Raw genomic sequence first — 23,688 nt, 5'->3', positions numbered from 1 at the left:
CCTCCACTCCTCCATGGGTTCCATTGTCAATCTTTTTATACTGCATCATATAATTTCTCTATTTTTCTAAAAAAAAAGATCCATATTTACCTTAGTTTTTAATACAAGTGTTACTATAATTCTGCCAAAGTTTTTAGTTGTTTACAGTCTTCTCTTAAATAACTTATAATCCCCCCCCCCCATTCCTTATGAAAGTTTCTACCTTCTTGGTTTCTCATTTTTCCGGTCATTTTCGCCATTTCAGCGTTGTCCATCATCTTTATCAACCAAAATATATTTTAAAAATTGTGCAGTAACACCTTAGGGACCAACTAAGTTTGTTCTGGGTATAAGCTTTTGTGTGCATGCACACTTCTTCAGATACACTGAAACAGAAGTCACCAGACCCTTATATATAGTGGGAGGGTGGGGTGGGGTTTTTTCTCAGGAGGGTAGTGGGAGATGGGTGGTTGACTCAATGGGTATGGTAAACCTGTTGACGACTGTTAACGACTGCAATTAGTCCTACAGGAAAAAGCAAAAATTAGTATCCAGATGATTAGCATATGTAATGAGGCAGGAATTTGTCTCTGGTTGGGAGTTTATCTTATTTCCATCTCTGGGCCAGTAGTATCCACGCTGCTGTCATAGCATACATGAATAATCTTTTCTGCTTCTTTGGTTTTTCTGCATCCAGAATTCCTAGTAGAAAACCTTCCGTCCCCCCGTCCCCCACAAATGTTATTTTAAACATTTTTTTCAACTCATTATATATCATTTCCCAGAATGCTTTTTTATTTTGCACATCCACCACATATGGTAGAAAGTGCCTTCCTTCTCCTTACACTTCCAACATACATTTGAAGCAGTTCTATATATTTTTGCTAATTATGTAGGTGTTAAATCTCAATGATACATCATTTTCATATAATTTTCCTTCAGCATGCAGCATGCTATAAATTTTAAGTCTCCCTCTGAAACTTGACATATTTTTGTAGGGCCCATTTGTCTGTATAGGGCGATAATATCAAAATTACTTTAACTGACATCTCCAGATGTATTTATCAAGTGGGATGAGGCCAAGCCCCAGAGAGGAGCTGCCAGCCATTGAAGTCATGCTACCGCCGCATTTGGCTCCTACCGGTATCCTGGCACCATGCAGATGTCATTAGCATCCCACTCTTCTGCACAAGTTGGCGTTTCTGCCCCCAGAGGTTGCTGAACTCCAACTCCCATGATCCCTGTCCATTGGCTGTACTTGCCGGGGCTGATGGGAAACAAAGTTCAACAGTATCTGGAGGGCTTCGGGTTCCACATTTCTGGTTTAGAAGAAGCAGAAAGGCGGAGAATTGCCTCGTTTCCTCTACACCCTAAAGGCAGCTTTTGAGTTGGCCACAGAAAGCCCTTTATTTCCTCCTCTGCAGAGTGTGGTGGTTGCTCAGGAGAACAGTAGAAAGGGAAGGAATTAGAAACCAGAAGCAACAACAAGAATCTCCCCCCTACCCTACCCCACCCTCTTTGCCTGACAAAATGGCCTCTGTGGTGATGGGGAGTGAGGGGAAAGCAGAGGGGTGGAGTTCAGGGACAGTCTCAAATTATCCACCCTTCCTGTTCCCCATCTTTTGTCCACTAATTCAGGAATTGATTCAGGGCACGGTCAACAGTCCCTGGGTTGGCCATGGGTGGGTTGCAGTTTGGGGTACCATTAAAGGCAACTACTGTAATGGTCAATCATTTGGTTTATCGTTACATTTTTTCATTGGGGCACTTCTTGGATTTTCTTCTTCAGACACCTACATGTCTTCTGCCAGCTCTCCACCCCTGCTTTTCCAGCACGATGGGCCTTTAATTAACCATCATTATCATAAATGTACATACACACCCATCAAGATAGCAACATTCTGAAGTGAAAGCAGGTGTATGTTTGTTCCTAGAATTCCTCAGTTACTTGCATCCTGATTTGTCTTTATTATTATTATTATTATTTTACAAAATCCATTATGGTTTTATAGAAAGGGTAAGTTTACGCTCAATATATTTCCCACTGCAGAAAGCAACTGATTTATCATATAGAATGAAGCACCCTCATGATACCATCTGCTTGAGGTTGTAGAGTAATTGTTTTTGAATGTGTCTGAGTTGTGCAGTTTTGTGAATAGCGTGTTTGCTGTTTGTAAATTACAAGTCACCTTGAAGAGCAATTGCTTAGCCGTAGCAGTTTTGCAACCTCAGTTACAGGCTAGAAATTTAGGCCTAGACTATCGATACTCTTAAGTGATACCCTAGGCATCCCTTCTTTATCTCTCAAATGAGGGTGTGGAGTCTGCTTGCGTCCCAATCTTTGTTGCATTCGTTGTATGTAGTAAACCTGGATAACTAGTCCTGTAAACTGCCTGTTGCATGCCAACTCTCAAATGCTGTCAAATACGAAGTAACGGTGGTTTTTAAACCTTTCCCTTTGCAACCTGAAGGGTATCACTGGAGAATATTTGACCTGAACATCTGCAAAGGAGAAGAATTTTAGAAGCAAATTGTCTCTTTCATCTCTGCTAAGTACTTTATTTCTTGTTCAATCAAAATACCTTCCAGCGTTATAATTGGCCTTATGACCTTTTAGTGCTTCTTTTAAGAATACATTCTCTTCCTCTCTGGTGATAAACAGATTATCAGAGGGTTAAAAGCAAAACAGGCAGTGACTCTGAAATAAATGCACTATAGGGGGGCAAGCATGGGAGACTTTAATTGGATAGCAAGTGAACAGAAATATGGAGCCTGAGCTGGATATTTTTGCTGAGGGTATTTTGGATGAAAGCCTTTGGCAAATACATGAATCTGTAGGAAAAAGAGAGAGAGCTTTATTTCTACCATCTCCTGTCTTTGATGCCCCCTATCATTAGTTCCTTAAGGAACCAACGCAGGTGGGCCTGACACAGTTTGAACTGAACTGATTATGCTGAAGTAATTGCGCTTGGATTTTGTGTAATGCAATTAGCATCTGCTTAAAGATTTCCTCTCTCCTCACTGCATCCTGAGGAGGGTCCAAAATGGCAACTGCAGAAACGCTCCCCGCTCCAGAGAAGTCATCCTAATTGTAACAACTGTTTTGGAACAGAGCTCCCGTTGCTTTTCTTAAGCGTTTTGAGAACACCTGAAGGCACCTAGCTGACTCAAATGTTACCTTTGAAGCCTAAGAACGGCTTCCCTGCGGTCCTGTTCCTCATCCAAAATGCATGCTTGCAAGTGATGGAGACACGGTCCAAAATGAACAAGATCAGAGACTGGATCTCATTGACCTGTGACTAATCTATTTAGAATTGGATGTAGGTATAACCAGTGCTTTTTTCTGGGGGTACGCATACCCCTAAATATTTTGTGAATCTCTGTACTTTTGTCCATTTACTGTATTTCTTTTCCCCGATTTGAACTATAAAATGGTGATTTTCTTGAGTCAGAATGAGAGTACCCCTAAACATTTTTTTAAGAAAAAATGCACTGGGTATAACACAAAAGGGGGGTGTCATACATTGATGGCGTGTGTGATCCACACCCTGCAAAAATGTTGAAGATAGTATTAAATTCTTGTTTAATAAAATTCACCATGTGTGACCCTGGGTGAGTTATTATCTTTCTGCAGCAGTGTTCCCATCTAGAAAATGGAAAGTGTTTGACAACATTCAGAGAAGGTTATAATGTGGTCTTGGTGTGATATGAGTCCCTCCCCTCCACCACATACAGTACCTGCCCTCAACATGAGCCATGGCCGGCTCTCCCATGAGGCAAGGGGAAGTGACTGCCTTGGGTGGCAGGATCCACAAGGGCAGCAGATTTGGCCTCCACAGAAAGCATTGCCTGCTGCCCCCACTCAAAGAGATAAATAAAGGCCAGTCTGAGGCTCTTTCCATTTCCCAAGAAAAGTGAAGGAAATGTTTTGGCTGATTAGTGATTCCGTTCAGTCAAATGCATTTTAGTGTGCGGCTTGAAGTCAAGGTATGGCGGCTTCGGATGAAAGCATCTCTCCTAATCAGCATGGACACCTCTCTTATTCTTTTCATGTCCTTGTTCTTGATATCGTCTTACCGGTTTCCAAATAACCTTCCCACTTCACAGGCTCCCTGCAGGGGATCCCGACTGTTTTGTCTCCTGTCACTTTCGATCATTAGTTTTTGAGAAAGCTTGGATCCTTGATACTCTTGGAGAATCCCTCTGTATGTTTGACCTAAAGTTCCACCACAAAGCGCCAACAAACTGATTACACATCTTAACTGATCCAGGCGACAAGCCTGTATTCACTTACCTGGGAAGAAATCCAATTGAACTCAGTGGGGCTTAATTCTAAATGGACATGTCTAGGATTGCAGTATGGGGGGAAAAACCAACAACCCCCAAAATATTTGGAAAACTGAATCCTCCTAGGAAGTTCTACCCGCGTGGCTGGAATCCTTGAATCCTGTTAGCAAAGTAAGGATCCCACAGGATTCCCCTTTCTGATTTCTGCAGCTTCAGCTTACTTCGTTTGCCTTTCTTTTTCTGAATCTTGTGCACATTTGTATTTCTGCACACATTGGATTACGCAGCAGTGGGAGGGGGGAATGGAAGAAGCATATATTAACATATATTAACAATATTAATATTTCCCCATTGAAATTTTCCACATAAAATTCAGAGTTGAATTTTGAAAGGTAATTTTTTCTTTTAAAATTTAGTATTCAGGGTACATGGGCACCTCTTGGATATTTTGATTTGGGGAGAGTCCAAAAACGAAAACTCAAAAGCTCTCAGCTGACAAATGTTAACTATTAAATATTAACTTGCAGGCTGTCAGCTCTCAAATCTAACAATGTTCACCACCTAGCCACTCCAATGAAACGTTTAACACGATTGCATGCTGCAAATAGATCCCGTATTCTGAGGTGGACCAAATGTCCCTTAGATCACCTGCCATTTGCATGCTGTGGTGATCCATCAAATAGATAAATACCCTGACCATTGCTTCCAAAACCACCTTCCCAGTGCAATAATCCCTTTTTTAAAATAAGAGGCTATCTGTGTGAACTGGGTATCTCCTTTATAACAAAAGATCAGTATCATTAAGGAAGAATAGGCAACCTCTTAAATGATGGACCACTTAGATCAGAGAGAGAGAGCTTCTATTACCTTTGATCAAAACAATCTCTTCTCCCTTATCAGACTATCATCTATGCCCTGACAATGCTGGAGGTTTGGCGGATGGGACAAAGGTAAGGGTCTTCTCTGTGATCCCATCTAAATAGTGGCACTCTTTATCCCATCACAGCAGATGTTTCTGCTTAGGGAGGCTTTACCAGTGCCAATGTTTTGTCCAATGCCTTTGCTTTATCTACTGCACCTATGACTGTTTTTATTAGAGACAGTGTTGTTCAGTGGTTAGCGTGCCAGACTAGACCCTGGGAGACCAGGGTTCAAATTCCCACTCGGCTATGATGCTCACTGCCTCTCAGCCTAACCTACTTAACAGTGTTGTTGTTGGGAATTAAATGAGGAGACAAAGAAGGGTGTATGTCCCCTTGAGCTCCTTGGAGAAAAATGTGTGAGTGAAATGCAATAAATAATAATTAAAACAAAGATTATTTTGCTTTTGTTATGTTATTATTATATTATTTGTGGAATATTTTGTTTAAATTATTTTTAATGGTGTGTAAGCTCTAGAAGTGTGTGACATACATCTTTATATAAATAAAAAACCAGTTTGCACACCCATTGCCATATACTGTCAATTGTGGCAAAGGACTTTATACCATTGCATGCAATCAATCATCAAATATTGAAATCAAATGCAGTTGGGTGTCAAATGCCAGTATCCAGTATTGAATGAATATTCTGTGAACATGCAGAGAATATCTGGTGAACGTTTGAATTTGATCATGAATCCCGCATTTTGGATTTTCATCTCAGCCATAGAACTTAACAGCTTTGGATCAGGCCATTTATTACAATCTATAAATAGGGCCTTTTGCATATTTCATGCAGCTTAATTACATTGCAGCACCTTGAGGTTTTGACTCCACCTCTAGCTTTTAATTTGAGGTGGCACATAGCTCACGAGGATTTAAAGGTGACCATGAAGACACAGCAACTGTCACTTTAAAGACCCATTTCATTTTGTATTTTAGGGGAGACTTTTCATTACACCGAAAGGGCTAGCAGCTTGTCCAAGTGACCCTCCCATAGCAGAGGTTCCATGTTGTCTGCCCGAGATGTATTAGATAGTTAACAGTAAAGGTCACTCAGCACTTATTAACATTAGAATCTCATTTAGGTTCCTTGGACCCTACGGGCATTTTAAGTATTCACAATGCAGTGGCCTCATGCTACAATGGTGAGTGCCTTTAGAAACTGGCAGTATTGCATTGCTCTCTCTGAAAGATAATAATAGCTCGGAAAGGTTGCACACTCTTCATCGTGCATGTAGATCAGCTCTGATGCTATTGGCACTGCAGTTAAGTTTTATCCATATTTCTTCTCCTACTAAATTATCTGGGCTGTCCAGTGAGCTGGGGGAAGATGTGGCATATGCTGTTCTGTATAGAAATGTTGGTTTAACTCTTGTCCAGTATACATTCATTTTTGTCAAGTGTTTGGCCTGTTAAAGATGAAGGTTAAATTCAAACTGATGGCTAATTGCCATATCCATGCCCCCTCATTTGATGACTTGCATATAGTCTCTCAGAAAGAACATCATATCACGACAAACACAATGGCAAGTCAAATCACTTGGATTGTATTTAGCCATTGTACTTACAGTGAGAAACCAAGCCCACCTAATGATGGAACGAAATAGGATTATTTAATAGCTACTCAGTAAGAGAGAGAGAGAGAGAGAGAGAGAGAGAGAGAGAGAGAGAGAGATCAACTATAAGTTAACAGCCGCCTCGTTCAAAACATTCACCTGCTTTGTCTGTGACTATGGACCGCTCTGTAGATTCCTCTTCAAATCCATCATAAACCACCAAGCCAAACTACAACTTCCAGGAGGCAATACAACAATCTATGTGCACATGACACCATCAATATGCATGCCCTAAACTAGTGAGCCAGGAGAGAATGATCAGAATATAAATATTTTCCAAACACTCACTAAGAAAAGGTAAAGATAAAGGACCCCTGGATGGTTAAGTCCAGTCAAAGGTGACTATGGGGTATGGCGCTCATCTTGCTGAGGGAGCCAGCATTTGTTCACAGACAGCTTTCCAGGTCATGTGGCCAGTATGACTTAACTGCTTCTGGCGCAATGGAACACCATGACGGAAGCCAGAGCAGATTCAAACCGCCGACCTTCTGATCGACAAGCCCAAGCGGCTCAATGGTTTGGACCACAGCACCACCCGTGTTGAGATGGACACCGCAACCCCATAGTCGCCTTTGACTGGACTTAACCATCCAGGGGTCCTTTATCTTTTTACTCACTAAGAAAGTACCCCTTTAGCCCTCTTGCAGCTGCATGCAAACCAGTTTTCAGAACTTGCGTGGCTGGTGGCTACTTCTGAACAGTGTGAATGAGATTCATCTTAAGGGTCTCTTCCACTGAACTGGCATCCTGACAGGAGGGCGTGGGGAACACCACTTCTGCAAGAAAGAGCCATGCAGGTATCCCCACTCCTGGAGTAGAGCAATTCAGACTCACACCCCAGCCATGTATCATCTACTCATGAAAGAGTGGCCTCCAGGTATATCTAAAGGATACCTTGGCATGGAAAGAATCCATGTTGGGAGGAGATATGAGAATTTACTTACTGGACAGGAAGGGTGGGTGATTACTTCTTGCCCTTAAATGAATTTAGGGAGTCCAAATATGGAGGGTGGATGTTTTAGGAGGGAGGTGTATTGCCCATAAAAGAGTTAGAAGAGTATGTCAATGGGACCTGTATGGGTTTTGATGGTTTTCATTTCTTTGAGGGGTGGAGAATGGAAGGGAGTTTAACATCCCTTGGTTCTTGTTCTGTCACAATTTGTGGTTGTGGTTGTTTTTGCCAGTGTACTGAAAGAAGCAAAGATCACCAGTGTCGAAGCGATGATTCTTCAACATCAACTTCATTGGACTGGTCATGTTGTGCGGATGCCTGATTATCGTCTTCCAAAGCAACTACTCTATTCTGAACTTAAAAATGGAAAGCGTAATGCCGGTGGTCAACAAAAGAGGTTTAAAGACTGTCTCAAGGCAAATATTTTAAAATGTAGTATAAACACCGACAACTGGGAAACATTGGCCTCCAAGTGCTCCAATTGGAGAACAGCCTTTACCAAAGGCGTCATGGACTTTGAAGACACTCAAAGTCAGGACAAAAGGGAGAACAGTGCTAAGAGGAAGGCATGCTTGGCAAACCCTCACCATGATCAACGCCTGCCTGGAAACTTATGTCCCCACTGTGGAAGGACATGTGGATCCAGAATTGGCCTCCATAGTCACTTACGGACCCACTGTTAAAAATGTGTTTATGGAAGACAATCTTACTCAGCTACGAGTGATTGCCAAAGAAGAAGAAGAAGAAGAAAAATCTTTGTATTATTTATTTGTATGTACAGCGCTTCATTTTTTATGCCAGCTGCCGTGAGCCTTTGAAACAGGAAAGGATTTTTAAAAAATCTATATAAATAATGAAATCTCCCATGTTTGGGTTTTGAAATATTGGCAAATGTTAAGACTCCTTGATGATTACAGCATGTGTTTACACTTCTTTCTTCAATTCAGCTATCTCCCTTGTTACCATGATCCCCCCCCTTTTCTCCCCACCTTCTCTCTTTTGCTTCCCTGTCCGGGATCCAGCCAAAAATGACTCAGCAATATCATCACTTCCTGAAGAGCAAGGAAGAGAAAGCCTATATTTGCTGAATAACGCAGGCATCGGACTGTTTTCAGAGTTCTTGTCATACATCAGTGAAGGACTATAAAGGGAGACCAGAAAGTGACAAACCTTGTCTTTTGAACCTTTGTGATTTTGAACGTTTGTTGGCGACTCGGTGAGATTTTGCTTTCTCTTTGTGCCATAAATAAAGCAGAACAACAGGAAAGAAAATGTAACATGTTGTAATATGTTTTCAAGCTCAGAGAGGGGTGAAAAAAGGGTGCTTCGTTTTGTAACGTCGGGCTGAATGACATACCCACTTCTGTTTCATGGAACATATTGGTAACAACTCTCTTTTATACCAAGAATCACTTCCAAGGTCTCACGACCACCCACGCCTCAATTATACACTGTTCAAAGTTCTACTTTGTTCAGAAATATACAATAGTTTGGATTTAAAACTCTCAAAAGGTGCCTCTGTTCTTTTGGTTAAAGATATCATAGACTCTTGGAAATAACAAGCTCCACAGCTCATAGATATCAAGACAAAAGTACAAAAATTCACAAAATGTTTAGGGGTATGTGTACCCCCAGAAAAAAAAAAACACTGATTGTAGGTGCCAATAAGGGGGTCAGGGAAGAGTCAAACAGTCACCAGGTAAATGGGAACAGAAGGAGTGATGGTGCTGTTAGCCATCATAACGTAGAATAATAGAATGTTAGAGTTGGAAGGGACCAAGGATCATCTAGTCCATATTTTAAGGTTGTTCAAATGAATATTTTAAAATGTAAAATAGAAAAACTTAATAAAAATTATACAAAAAGAAAGGTTCCCCCCCCCAAATATATTTAGCTAGAATCTCCTTTCTTGTAACTTGAAGTCATTGCCTTGAGTCCTACCCTCCAGAGCAGGAGAAAACAAGTATGTTCCCTCGTCCATTGGACAGCCGTTAAGATATTTAAAGGTGGCTCTCATATTTAAGAGACTCCCTTTCTCAAAATTCCTGTGCCTTCTCTTTCTCTCCCTCTATAAATGCCACTTCCCAACATTTCGCCCCATATTCCCTGTGTCCATCACGTTCAATCAATCCTGATAGAAACTGTGTCAGAGTTATGGCAGTGGAGGCTGATTCAGCTCTCAATAAATCCTGTTGAGTTCTATGGAAGAATAGGTTGAAAACTTGAGCAAAGTTAAAAGGATGAGGGATTGGCTTCTCAGTCCAGACACTAGACTCACCATTAAATTCACAGGTAGAGGACCAATTTCACTGCTGCCTTAATAGTCATTGGTAATCAACTAGCTGCCTCTACCATCAATTTAGAGTGTTGGTGCTGATCTTTAAAGACCTAAACGGCCTCGGCTCTGTATACCTGAAGGAGTGTCTCTACGCACATTGCTCAGCCCAGACACTGAGGTCCACCTCCAAGGGTCTTCTGGTGGTTCCCTCACTGCAAGAAGTGAAGCTACAGGGAACCGGGCAGAGGAACTTCTTGGTAGTGGCACCCACCCTATGGAAGGCCCTCCCATCAGGTGTCAAGGAGATAAGTATGGTAATTATACAACCTTTAGAAGACATCTGAAGGCAGCCCTGTTCAGGGAAGTTTTTAATATGCTGGAAGCCACATAGTGTAGCTGGGACGACCCAGCCAGATGGGTAGGGTACAATTGTTGTTGTTATCTATCTATCTATCTATCTATCTATCTATCTATCTATCTATCTATCATCAGCATCATCTACAATGAAGTAGGTCATGTTATGGGCAACCCAGCTATGGAATGTTCACCCTAGGGAGTTTCACTTCATTACTTTTTTTCCAGCTCTGGATGAGAACTTTTAAAAAAAAAATCAGGTTGCAAACCACTTTAACCCCTGATAAATTTGGGTTTTTGTGGTATTTTGACTGAAGCGTTAGCAATGGAGTACAGTCAGGTGTTCATGAGCCCCATTGAGTTTGATGTGACAAAATAAAAATGTGGTAACTGGGAACACGATTGAGAGAGGGCAAAACTTGCTTTGCTGTAAGAACCTGGTATTTTCTTTAGCTAATATTTATTTTAAATCAAAGAAGATATAACTGTATAACAGTATTTTATTTATGACTGAGTGAAGATGGCCTCCCATAATTCTCCAGGCCATTTGTGAGTGGGTGGCAGTGGAGAGTGTCTCAGGCAATCCAGCTAAATGGGTGGGGTATAAATAATAAAATTACTACTACTACCTAATCAAACAGTCTTCTTAGGGAGTGCAAATCTCCAGAGAATTTCTCAGAAATTTTGGCTCACTTAATGTCATATGAAACTATAAATTCATACTGGCAGATGAAGGAAGCTCTGAGTTAAGAGAGAACTGGAAAGAATAGGGCACAAGGTCATTGCTAGTTGCAGAAATATTAAAATATATTGGGTTGGAATCACCTTTGTGTTTGAAACTTCCTCTTCTTGAATATGGGCATAAAAGTTGGGAGATCCCATTCTGTCAAATATTCTTGAGGGTGTGTGGCTAAGATTTTCAGTTTGTTTTTGAGAAATTTCAGCTCAGCCCTTATCTTATGACTATTAAATAAACACATGGCTTTAATATTTTCAGCAATAAGCTGTGAGTCTCCTACAAAGACCCTGAGTTATGAGTGCACTGCCTCGCTCTTTTATTCCCTTTGTTTCCCTCTTTTGCTCCCCTCTTTTATTACCACTTTCCCAGAATAGGCTAAAAGTGCCAAAGACCTACTGCTCCACGGAAAGCTCTTTCTGGGCAACTCTGCTATAAATATAACCATGTTTCTGGGCTGGGTGATTACCATCTTTGAAATAATGGTTTGTCACTTTTGCGTTTACGATGCCGCCGATCAGGTTTTTTTATAATCATAAGAAGGCTCTCTGGGTCTTCTTTTTGTTGCCTCGTAATCGCCCGCCTTGTGAGGATGAAGCCTCTGAGCTATCAGTTTTCGCGTCTCGCTGCCCAGCCTGGTTGTGTGATGGAGATTGAGCAGCCCCTGCATCTTATTTGTTTCTAATCATATTACACTTGTCTTTAGGGCCTCGGCTGCGGCACCTGTGAAGCTCTATCATCATGAAAAGCCAAAATCAGATTGTAAAAGCCTCTGCTGCTGTTGTATCTTTCGCATTAATCTGCATCCCAAAACAATTCATGCTACTAATGGAAATGTGGACCACTCAAACTGATAAGGGCCTAATCCGTGTGCTGCTCTGAATAGCTTTTATTTCCAAGAAACATGACTGGAACACGCTCAGTTGTTCTTCCTTAGTTTGACTGAATAGGAGCCTTACGATGGGAGAGTCAGTCTCTTTGACTTTCATCTACACAAGTGGAAAATAGGCAGAATTTGGTTGAAGGCTGAGCTGCTCGTTTTTATTCCAGGTCTGCATACCCTCCAACAAAGGGATTTGGGTGGCACTGTGGTCTAAACCACTGAGCCTCTTGGGCTTGCCAATCAGAAGGTCAGCGGTTCAAATCCATGCAATGGGGTGAGCTCCCATTGCTCTGTCCCAATGCCTGCCAACCTAGCAGTTTGAAAGCACACCAGTGCAAGTAGATAAATAGGTACCACTGTGGCAGGAAGGTAAACAGCATTTCTGTGTGCTCTAGCTCCTGTCACAGTGCTTCATTGCACCAGAAGCGGTTTACTCATGCTGTCCACATGATCCAGAAAGCTGTCTGTGGACAAACACTAGCTCCCTCAGCCCGAAAGTGAGATGAGCACTGCAACCCCAAAGTCACCTTTGACTAGACTTAACTGTCCAGGGGTCCTTTACCTTTCTTCAGCATGAGGTCACAATGGCCACTCTCTCTCCTTCAAGCAGCCATGGTCCTTCAGGCAAGCAACATTACCATGGCAGCATGGGGTCACAATGGCCAGTCTTTCTCTTTGAGCATCAGCACAAGGTCACAATGACTAGTACCTCTCTATGGCGCCAGCAGCATCAACATTAGCCCACAATGGCCAGTATCCTTCCCTCACTGAAATGAGCAGCAGCAGAAGCATGCTGGGACACAGCCTTCAGGGGTCGCATAACTCCATAGCCTCCAACATTTCTGAAATGAAAAGAGGGACGTCCTATGGAAAAGCAGGACATTCCGGGATCAAATCAGAAACTGGGACTCATCTTGCTTTCAGGCCAGAAACTGGGATGACCTGTAAATTTGGGACTGTCCCTGGAAAATAGGGACATTTGGAAGGTCTGGGTTTGGTTAACCTTGTAAACTCCATGACACTTGCCAAGTCAAAGGGCCAAGAACCATGCGCCAGGGGAAAGTTTGGCAGAAGAAAGATTGTGACAGGAAATTCCTCCACCCGCTTTTTTGCATAACCATGATGGGGAGCCATGTCATGCGAGCATTTTTGCAAGTCTGTCCATTTATCCAGTTGCTTCATCCTTTGGCCGGAGATTGGTGCAAGGCTGGCATAAGAGACATGCCTGATGGCAGTTGTGCTTACACATCCACACACACATCTGTAGGGCTTGATCAAACTAACTGCAGGGGCATCGCTGGGCACAGATATTTGGAAACTGCTTCCTCCTTCAAGAGAGGACACTTGCACTTGTCTAATAAATGGCTATTGGTTTTCAGGGGAAAGGACATATATTCTAGACCCCACCCCCATCATTGTTGTTTGACACCATCATTCTCATTCAGTTATTTCTGTTTCATATACTTGCATGAAGAACCTTAACGGTACACTGCATCTCGTCACCAGAAATAAAAGTGTTATCTCCTGAAAGGTCATGTCTCTTAAGATTAATGTATCGCGCTGAAAACAAATACCACTGGCAATTATCATGTGAGCAGAACCACCACCACCACCGGGCTCTATAAAAGAAAAGGTGCTGGCTTTCATTCCGTGCTACTCAAGATCACTTGCAAAGTGTCTGTTGGCACTTCCTGTTATGAATCCACCTGTCACAAATCACATTTCATCAGCCGAGGCGGAAGAAAAATATAATGCAAAAAAGACCTTGGGATCTCATGTATAGCCATCCAACAACCGCGGCTTTGGCTTGACATTTGCAGGTTGCTTCAGATGGGTAGCGGTTTCACGTTAAGTTTTATGGCATTGTTAAAATGCACCGGGAAGGTGGAGAGGGTGTGTGAGTTGGCAATAGATTGTGGGGGAAAGCGTACGGCCTCTTCAATGACACCAGCGACTGTCTTTTATACAAGATCCGCTTCAGGGAGGAAAACCTCTTGTGTTGTCGCTGTTGCACATAAAGTAAGACATGGGCATCCTGGTGTCAGAGGCTGGGATGAGGAGGAATGGTGAGGATAACCCATCTCCTTCTCCTGAACCTTCCCGAGAACAGGAGGACAGTATGGATTTAGAACAGTGGTTTGCAGAAGGTCATAGTTCAGAAGCTGCAGAGGGGAGAAGTTCGGAAATATTGGAAGAGGAACAACAGGAAGAAGAAACAGCTGGAGAGAGACAGCTGAGAGACCCAGTGTCTTTGGAAAGCATTGCTGACACCCCTTCTCTCAGGACCAGACATGCATTGAGAGCAGTAGAACAGAAAGCTCAGAGGCAGAAAACTCAGATTAGCCGACACAGGGATGACGTAGAATAGGAGAGACGGAGAGGGTGGGACTTTACTTGGAGCAACGCCATTATCTAAGAGAGACTGCATTCCTTCGTCTCTCTCTCTGTGAATATATTGAATAAATGGCTTGGGAAGGACAATTATTGTTCCTCTGCTTCTTGGCTGCTACTGGACTGGGCCAAGAGAGAGGTTTCAGTGCGCTGCAAGGAACCAAGGGTGATGTCCAGTAGAATTCATACGCAGAGGAGTCCTATTTCTACAAATTGTTTTAAATGGGTCTGCTCTGAGTAGGACTCAGCTGGGTAGTTCCCCAGTTATTTAGATACTGCCATCAAAGAATCCAGCCAGAGAAGAACAGGGGTGGGTAATTTCACAGCAGCGCTTTGGTCAAGAGGTGTGCTGGACCCGGGGGGGGGGTTACTGAGAGGCGTGGTCAGAGTCCGGTCTTGGGTCGAGGGTCTGGAGACTGTCCACCAAGGGCAAAGCGGGGTCCAAAGCAAGAAGCCGGGCGTGGTCAGGAACTCCGGAAGAACAGGTCTGGGTGCTGCAAGAAACAGGTTTCCAACGACGTTGCTCCTGCAACCTGGGACTGGGCTGACTGGTCTTTATCTCCTCTGAGGCCAAGGGCAGTCCCGGCCCACAGGTGACCCGCCTCTCCTGGCCTTAAGGTGAGCACTCCTCCTCCAAGAACTTAGTTCCCTCCGCCTCTCTGCCCTGAGCCTCTGCACCTCAGGAGAGGCTGGAGGGTTACTGGACCCAGGGGCAGCTTCACCTTCCCCTGACAGGGCTGGGAGAGGCGCACCTGCAGGCAATGGGCCCTCAATCACCTCCGGAGCCAGAGTGGATACATCTGGTGCCTGCTCCTGAGGATCCGGCACAGGTGCAGGCCCTTCAGATTCAAGCCCCTGCCCCGGCTCAGCCGGCCCTGGAGGTGGGGACTCCTCTTTCCGTGGTTCATTTTGCATATCATAAATCCCTGCACATTGTCCATAAACTAAACCATTCAGTATTCCATTATTACATCCATCAAAACTTATTTACACAGTTGAATTTATCTTAATCCTGCCAATGTTTTCAAGTGTACACAATTTCCCCGCATATATTCAATAAACATTTTCCAATCTTCTCTAAACGTATGTTCTTCTTGTTCTCTTACTCTATATGTTACATCTGCAAGCTGCGCATATTTCATTAACTTAAGTTGCCATTCATCTTCGGTTGGGACCTCACTCGTTTTCCGTTTTTGGGCTAACAAAACACGGGCCGCAGTAGTGGCATACACAAATAACCTTTTTTGACACCTGGGAATTTCTGTCTGAATTATCCCCAACAAAAAGGACTCTGGGTGTTTCTTTTGAAAAATACTTTTAAACATGTTTTTCAAGCCAGTGTGGTGTAGTGGTTAAGAGCAGTAGTCTCATAATCTGGGGAACTGGGTTCGTGTCTCCGCTCCTCCACATGCAGCTGCTGGATGATCTTGGGCCAGTCACACTTCTCTGAAGTCTCTCAGCCCCACTCACCTCACAGAGTGTTTGTTGTGGGGGAGGAAGGGAAAGGAGAATGTTAGCCGCTTTGAGACTCCTTAAGGGGAGTGAAAGGCGGGATATCAAATCCAAACTCTTCTTCTTCTTCTTCTTCTTACATGTCCTGAATCGGCAACACTGAGACTACAGAGGAGGAAGCTGACAGGCAGCACCAAGCTGAGGTTGGTGGGGCAATGCCTCCTTGGACCAGATCCACTGTGTCTGACAAAGTAATATTGGGGCAGTGGCAGATCTTGGGATCTCAAATCTTCTTCTTCTTCAATTCATTATGGATTATTTCCCAATACTCTTTTACCCCTTTACAGGTCCACCACACGAAAAGTACCTTTTTCATTTAGAAAGCTAACGTATCAGGAAGAAGAGTTGTGCTCACACAAAGAAGACAACTTGAGCCATAACTTTCTTTTATCATACAAAGGAGCTCTGGTGTGAATCTAGCTGCACTGATGGAAGCAGCTGGTGGCCTCCTCTTCTGATGTGAACAGGGCAAGTCTACCCTGCCATAGCTATAGGCAGTAACTGACTTGCCTCCATTCTTGCTGGCCACAACCTTGTATGAGGTCATTGCTTACATCATAAAAGCGGTTGATTGTGAGCTATTTTCAGTTGATCCCACTGTGTATATTGTAAGCTTGTGTTCAGAATGGAGATGTGGAGGCTCCAGCTGCTTGTTGGGAATTGGGAGATGGGCCTGGTCCCACCTGGAGTTGCCAACGGTTATTTAAAAGAGCAATGGGCTAGTGGCCAAGGAGGATCCTCCACCATTGGTGGTCTTGAGGAACATAAGGCTGCCAAGTAGGTGAAGCTAAGCAGGAGTGGGTCCGGTAAGTGCCTGGATGGGGAACCCCATGGAAGCCATACATATGTCGCCTTGAGATCCATGGTGGAAGAGCGAGTGGTGTATAAATGTAAGAAAATGTTTGTAGACTACTATGCTGTCACTTGGAGATAGGCTGGAGAAAGGAGGGAGAAAGGAGGAGTGAAGAAAGCTTGTCTCCTTTCTGTTTGAGATCTAGGGAGGTTGCGGGTGACACTGTGGTCTAAGCCACTGAGCCTCTTGGGCTTGCCGATCAGAAGGTTGGCAGTTCGAATCCCCATGATGGGGTAAGCTCCTGTTGCTCTGTCCCAGCTCCTGCCAACCTAGCAGTTTGAAAGCACACCAATGCAAGTTGATAAATAGGTACCGCTGCAGCGGGAAGGTAAAGGGTGTTTCCGTGCACTCTGATTTGCATCACGGTGTCCCATTGCACCAGTAGTGGTTTAGTCATGCTGGCCACATGACCCAGAAAGCTGTCAGTGGACAAACGCCTGCTCCCTGGACTTGAATACGAGATGAGTGCCGCAACCCCATAGTTGCCTTTGACTGGACTTAACCATCCAGGGGTCCTTTACTTTTACCTTTACCTAGGGAGGAAGGGCAAGTGCTGACAAGAGCAGGCCCAGACCCTAATCTACCCCACACTGTGAAGCAATATGGAGAACTGAAACGGGCTGTTCAAGAGCTGAAAAGACTAACTATTAACTACGATAAATACTTTTCTTCCAGATAGTGAAGCACCATCCGCATGGCATGTTTTCAGAATCATTAAAAGCACCTTCATTTATCACAAAGGCCCCGGTAGCCTTTCTTCTCATCTTTGCCATTTTATGCCTATTTAGAACACAGCTCTTTAAAACGTCCCCAGGAAATCTATAAAAGCTCGATGGAAATAATTCTGCAAAGATTTTTATAGAGAAGCTCGTGGAGCACAATTAATGCTTTCGGTTTGGTGTGCATCATGCTAACTACAAGGCTTCCATCACCCATAATCTATATAGTTGGCCTTTCTGGCATCGGATGGCAGTGTTTGGGAAGACAAGAGATATCTGTGGGGAAGAATTGGGAAAGGCAGCTCTACTGCCAGGGTGGTTTGGACCCTCAGACCTGGGGGCTGAATGCAATTCTCAAAGCTTCTCTATCTGACCCAGGCAACATCTCTTTGCGAGTCTCACCTCCTCCCTGCCCTTCTTCACACATGCCCTGAGTGTTCTTTCCTAGTTGGCCTGTTTCCTTGAAAAGCTCTCTTGAAAAGGATGGAGAGGGATGAGTAACTGTGTACAGAAACTAGCCTGCTTTACAGAGGCAGAATTTAGATGGATTGCTCCACCATGAGCTCCTTTGGAGGGAGGGCAGGATATACATTTTATTTATTAAATAAATAATAATATGATGCCTCACCTGGTGGGCGGGCGGAGTAGACTACATGCATCCACCTCTCAAGAGAAATGGTGAGGATCTGGCCAAGCAAAGTGCATCCCAAATTTAAGCTGCAGTGAGAAAACGCCTAGTCACATCCCTGGCCATCACCTGTCCTAGCTACAAGAGGACCCAAAATTGGTCTGCAAATTTCAGCTAGGAGAAGCCATGATGTTCTCTGTGGGAAGCGCATACATGACACACACACCCAGTTGTACATTCCCCATCATATTGTGCGGTGTGCACATATCGCTACACTAAAGACCTGCAATGATTTGACACCAAGCGTTGCTTTCCCTGAAAGAATTCTGGGGATTGAAGTACATTGATCCAGGGTGCTGAGAGTTTTCTGCTTGAGATCTCTCGGTCCCCGGAATCGATTCTTGTTCTATGAAACAGAGAGGAAGGGCTACCACATTTTCAGAAGTTTACAGAGGACCATTTGCAAGGACACCAGAAATGCTAGCATTTCTCACAATAAATTCTGTATTAGTGCACATATACTACCAGGTCTCTCTAGATTAGGGTTGCCATATCTCAAACAGGGAAAATCCAGACAGAAAAGTTGTTGAGCTTTTCGGGGGGACAGAGTTGGCAAAATTGCAAAAACATAAAATAAAAACCCATTGTCCTGTACGGAACAACCTTACATTTAAAGAGCAAAATATCCTCTTGAATTATATACCCAGCACATGGAACCTTGCAAAAGGACAATACGAGTGGACTCTCCATGCCCTTACCACAACAAAAAGACTGATACAGATGAACTGGAAAAATAAAAATGTGGCTCCCTTCTATGGTTGGATTGAAGACTTATACAAACTGGCAACATATGAACAACTTGCATATAAACGCAGACTTGCCATGGACAAATTCAATGATATTTGGAATCCATTCTTACAAATACTGTACTAGATTAAGATCTGATGAAGTACAATAAAAACTCTGTAAAATATAGTTTTGGGTTTTTCTTTACTTTCCCTTCTACACAGGTGCTGTTTCTCGTTCTTGTTTTCTCTCTTTTATTTACAGCTCACCATGTTTAGTGCACATATAATTATGTACTTTTTGAACTTTCAATAAAGTTGTCTGGAAAAAAGAAAGAAATGCTGTTTTTGAGCTATTTTGATGGGAAATCAGCAAAAGGCACTGTCAACATGGACTGCATAGGTCCAAATTTTCCCTGTTAACGATTTCCCCCCAGACACTGCTGCCGACTGCAGGATTCTGAATATGTCTGGGACATCCCAGACATATGGCAACCCTGCTCTATATAAGATTTTCCACAGACATTCTGAACCGTGGGAGCAAACAGATATTTTGGATTACCATCTCACTGGTGCCCTGAACCCTTCCAGAAACATTTTCAAGTACAGTGGAAGCTTGATTAGCTATCTCAGTTGGAGGACATCTGTAGCCATTTGAAGGGGTGATAGCTGACAGCTGAGTCTGCTAATCATATTACCCATGCTAATCAGTGTTAATCAATTCATGCTGAACAATGATCAGCAGAGGGCATGACCTCATTCCAGTTAATCCGGACACCTGTGAGTGCAAAAGAACAAAGATTATGGGAAATTAATTTAAATCCAGGCTTAAATTCTGCACTAAATGTTATGGTCAATTTTTTTATTGACTTTGGAAAGATCAGGTGGAAGCTGTAACTTTGAAACAGGGACACTTGAGCAATTTGATCCACAGCTCTAGAACTAATGTGCAGCTCAGGATTTAGTTACCCAAAAGATTTTGCATTTGTCTGAATGCCCTGGTGCAGTTCTTGGCAGATGTAGTTCAGGCAGACAGACAGACAGACAGACAGACAGACAGACAGACAGACAGACATGTTTATTTAATAGTAAGCATTGTGATCTGTTTATTTTTTTTAATTCTACAAATTAATTCAGAAACCGGATGGAATTGAAATATTTGTAAAAGCATATGAATGTAACACAAACCAGACAGATATGGATTTATCTATCCCTATTGCGGGTGGCGCTGTGGGTTAAACCACAGAGCCTAGGACTTGCCGATCAGAAGTTTGGCGGTTCGAATCCCCGCTACAGGGTGAGCTCCCGTTGCTCGGTCCCTGCTCCTGCCAACCTAGCAGTTCGAAAGCACATCAAAGTGCAAGTAGATAAATAGGTACCACTCCGGCGGGAAGGTAAACGGCGTTTCCGTGTGCTGCTCTGGTTCACCAGAAGCGGCTTAGTCATGCTGGCCACATGACCCAGAAGCTGTATGCCGGCTCCCTCGGCCAATAAAGCGAGATGAGCGCCGCAACCCCAGAGTCGGCCACGACTGGACCTAATGGTCAGGGGTCCCTTTACCTTTACCTTATTGTAGAATTATTGGGGCAGTAGTTTGATTTGTTCCATTCTTTCACTTAAACATTCTTTTAACCATGTACTTTTTCAGCTCAGTTGTTTTCATGGCGGAAACTTCCACTGATTTCAATAGTGCTTACATCTGGGTAAATGTGCACAGGGTTGCCCCATATATCCTTGTTTGTTTTGATCAATGAAATGTGGAAAAAATGTGTTTTAGCCTCCCTCTTTCTGTCACTTCTTAACTCTCTTGATTTGGGTAGGCATCAATCGTGGGCCTTCTCTCCGATCAATCCTGCCATCCTAAGCACATTTTCAAAGCTGTAGGAAGCGCTGGGGCATATTCCCAAGTCTGTGCATGCAGAAGCAAACTGTAAATGTGTTTAGGAAAAGGGCAGTAGTCAGGAACCAGCACTTCCACTTCTAAGTCAAAAGAACAGCCAATGGACTCCTTGCACTTCATTGATTTAACCTGCATTCCTGTAAGTCAGCCGTACTGATCAGGCACAGCAGCTCTGCTGACAGCGAAAGCAAATTAAAAATAAATAAAAATACTGTTATTGTGTTCGAGGTGTATTACCAGAAATGCAGCTGGCAAAGAATTCCACACCCTTATCGAACCTTCTTATGCATAATGGATCCCCTTTGATTTTTTCTGATGCTTGAGGTTGTGAACTTATTGGATTTATGTCAGCAGCTAGAATTTTTGCAGGGGCTATTATTTGGCACATCCAATTTTATTTTGATAGTGGTAATGAGCTTGGATGGGAGACTTTCTCCTCCTGAGAGATGTCTTCTGCATAAAAATCTCAGTTCTTCAGGAATATTCCCCGAACCAAATTATAAATAGTAGCATTGGGAGTACCGCTTCAGGCTTTTGAGATCTGGGTTTCACGTCTTAATGAAAGATTTATTTATTTAAAAGGTTTAAAGGTGCAACCTTTTGGCTGCAAGAACCCCAGAGGTAGGGTGGTCCCTTATCACAACACTAAAAAGGTGAACACAGGTTTCCGTAATGCCAAGTATGGAAGCAAATTTAGAAATAATTGCTATAATTATATACAACTGTAGCAAACATCTCTTCAAAGTGGGCTTGGCATGGGAGACCCAGATGCCTTGCAGGGCTTTCAAGAGAAACATAGAGAAGTCAGTGACGCTGAGGTCATGGGTGTCAAGACTGGGCATAGAGCTTGAGCCCACAAAAGAGGAAGACAATTTTGTTGTTGTTTAGTTGTGTCCGACTCTTCATGACCCCATGGACCGGAGCATGCCAGGCACTCCTGTCTTCCACTGCCTCCCGCAGTTTGGTCAGACTCATGTTTGTAGCTTCGAGAACACGTTCCAACCATCTCGTCCTCTGTCGTCCCCTTCTCCTTGTGCCCTCCATCTTTCCCAACATCAGGGTCTTTTCCAGGGAGTCTTCTCTTCTCATGAGGTGGCCAGAGTATTGTAGTATACTCTGCGCCTGCCCCCTCATGTGCAGTTACCCCCCCCAGCACACCCACCTGCCTCCTGGTCAACATGCATCTGCCCTGGGTGCTGCTGCTGCTGTTGTTGTTACCCCACACATTTGTCTGGGTTTCCCCAGCCACTCTGAGCGGCTCCCAAAAGATTAAAAACACAGTGAAACATCAAACGTTAAAAATGTCCCTAAACAGGGCTGCCTTCAGATGTCTTCTAAAAGTCAGATAGTTGCTTATTTCCTTGACATCTGATGGGAAGGCGTTCCATAGGGCTGGTGCCACTACAGAGAAGGCCCTCTGCCTGCTAAGAGGTCAGGCTACATAGCTGTGTAAGTTCCAGTAGGGGAGGGGAGCAGCTGATATTATTTATTAACTGTCTTCCATATCTGTCTGTTTGTCTGTCTGTCTGTCTGTCTACACTAGGAAAATTGTAGGGGAAAGTGTATTTCTGAGGTTTGATGGCTCATAGCACCACTTTTTTTGGAGTAATACCATAAAATTATATATCAATGGAAAGATGATTTATTGAAGCATGTAATGCAACAAAATTTGTTCAGTTATCTGTATTCTATCAAAAGTTATAGCCAAATACCTAGAAAAAGTTTGATGTGCAGTAGCTTTCCTTCATTTGAATGTAGCCAATGAGCATGAGTGAGCCAATCAGGTGTTATGAGCCATCAAACCTCAGAAAAACACTTTCCCCCACAATTTTGGCCACTAGTGTATATATCAAGACGATATACAAAATATAATAAATAAAAGACAGTTTAAAGCAACATGCAAACATGAATATGAATTAACAAACAAACAAAAAACAAAACAGACCTATTCATCCTGCTGGGGTAGCTTGTTGAAATGAAAATGTGCAAAGCTAAAATGTGCATATGCTATTCTACCCAGTTCTGTTGCTTGGACTGCTCACTTCTGTCATGTGGCCCCCAGGAGTATGCGTAGAAGGGATTGTGGCCCTCAGTGTGGGCAAAGCTTCCCCGCCACTCCTAGCGTCTTTACAAACATCAGAAGTACTTTACGGTCCTTTGCACCGTCACAGCAACTCTTTGAGGGAGGGAGAGTCAGGACACAAAACCCTTCCCAAACTTCAGAGTTTTAGGGCTAAATGCAAGTTTTGAGTTTTGAGCTCCTGCGTTCGAGCTTAACTTTCACCGAATGCATCAAAGGACGATGGGCAATGAAATGCAATCAGGGCCATAACGCTTTGCATAGTAAGCAGTGGAGATTAATTGTTATAGCGTCAATGCCAGAAACAATCCCAATAAAAACATACAGAAATCCCTGGGCTTGCATTGAATTAAGTTAAATTGCCTCCAAACGACTGTATAGGCTGTCCGTCTGACAGCAAATCACATTCCCCAGAATAAAATCACATTGTACGTTGGTGGCTATAGGAGCTGCTGTACGTGATGAAACTGCTTTGTAAATAATATTTCATATTAACAAATGCACGGGGCACCCCTTATGGGAAAGGGGAGAATGAAATATTTTTGCACCAGCAGTTCAATTCATCGGTGCCAACTATAGGAGTTAAAAACTTGCCAGTACAATCACATACATGCCTACAGAAAAGTGAGTTCACTGGAGCTTACTGCCAGGCTAGTATTTGCAGGATTACACACTTCAGCTGAATGAAGTTTCCTCCATAAACGGAGTAAATCTTTGGCAAATATTTTCAGTGGTGCTGAGAAATGCCTCATCTTTTTGGAATTTTTTCAGCAAGTCCTGAAAAAGGGTTTTCACACACACACACACACACA

The 23,688-nt window shown here is 43.2% G+C and overlaps 1 long non-coding RNA gene across 2 annotated transcripts; it reads right to left on the bottom strand.

Annotated features, from left to right (window-relative positions):
* Positions 1-712: 712 nt before the first annotated feature.
* On the bottom strand, positions 713-12,739 carry LOC309532335. 2 transcript variants are annotated; one of them, XR_014219768.1, is made up of 4 exons: positions 12,571-12,739; positions 8,928-8,990; positions 4,403-4,531; positions 713-2,811 (listed from the first exon to the last, which is right to left on the bottom strand). It is a non-coding gene; the product is annotated as an uncharacterized lncRNA (long non-coding RNA). The 2 variants fall into 2 exon arrangements; XR_014219769.1 differs by lacking the exons at positions 8,928-8,990; positions 12,571-12,739 and adding an exon at positions 6,905-7,328.
* Positions 12,740-23,688: the final 10,949 nt, after the last annotated feature.

Source organism: Podarcis vaucheri (genome assembly GCF_965113315.1).
Source record: "Podarcis vaucheri genome assembly, chromosome: 5".
Classification (NCBI taxonomy): Eukaryota; Metazoa; Chordata; class Lepidosauria; order Squamata; family Lacertidae; genus Podarcis; species Podarcis vaucheri.
The sequence above is the reverse complement of the archived record's forward strand: the minus strand, read 5'-3'. Positions and strand labels throughout refer to the sequence as shown.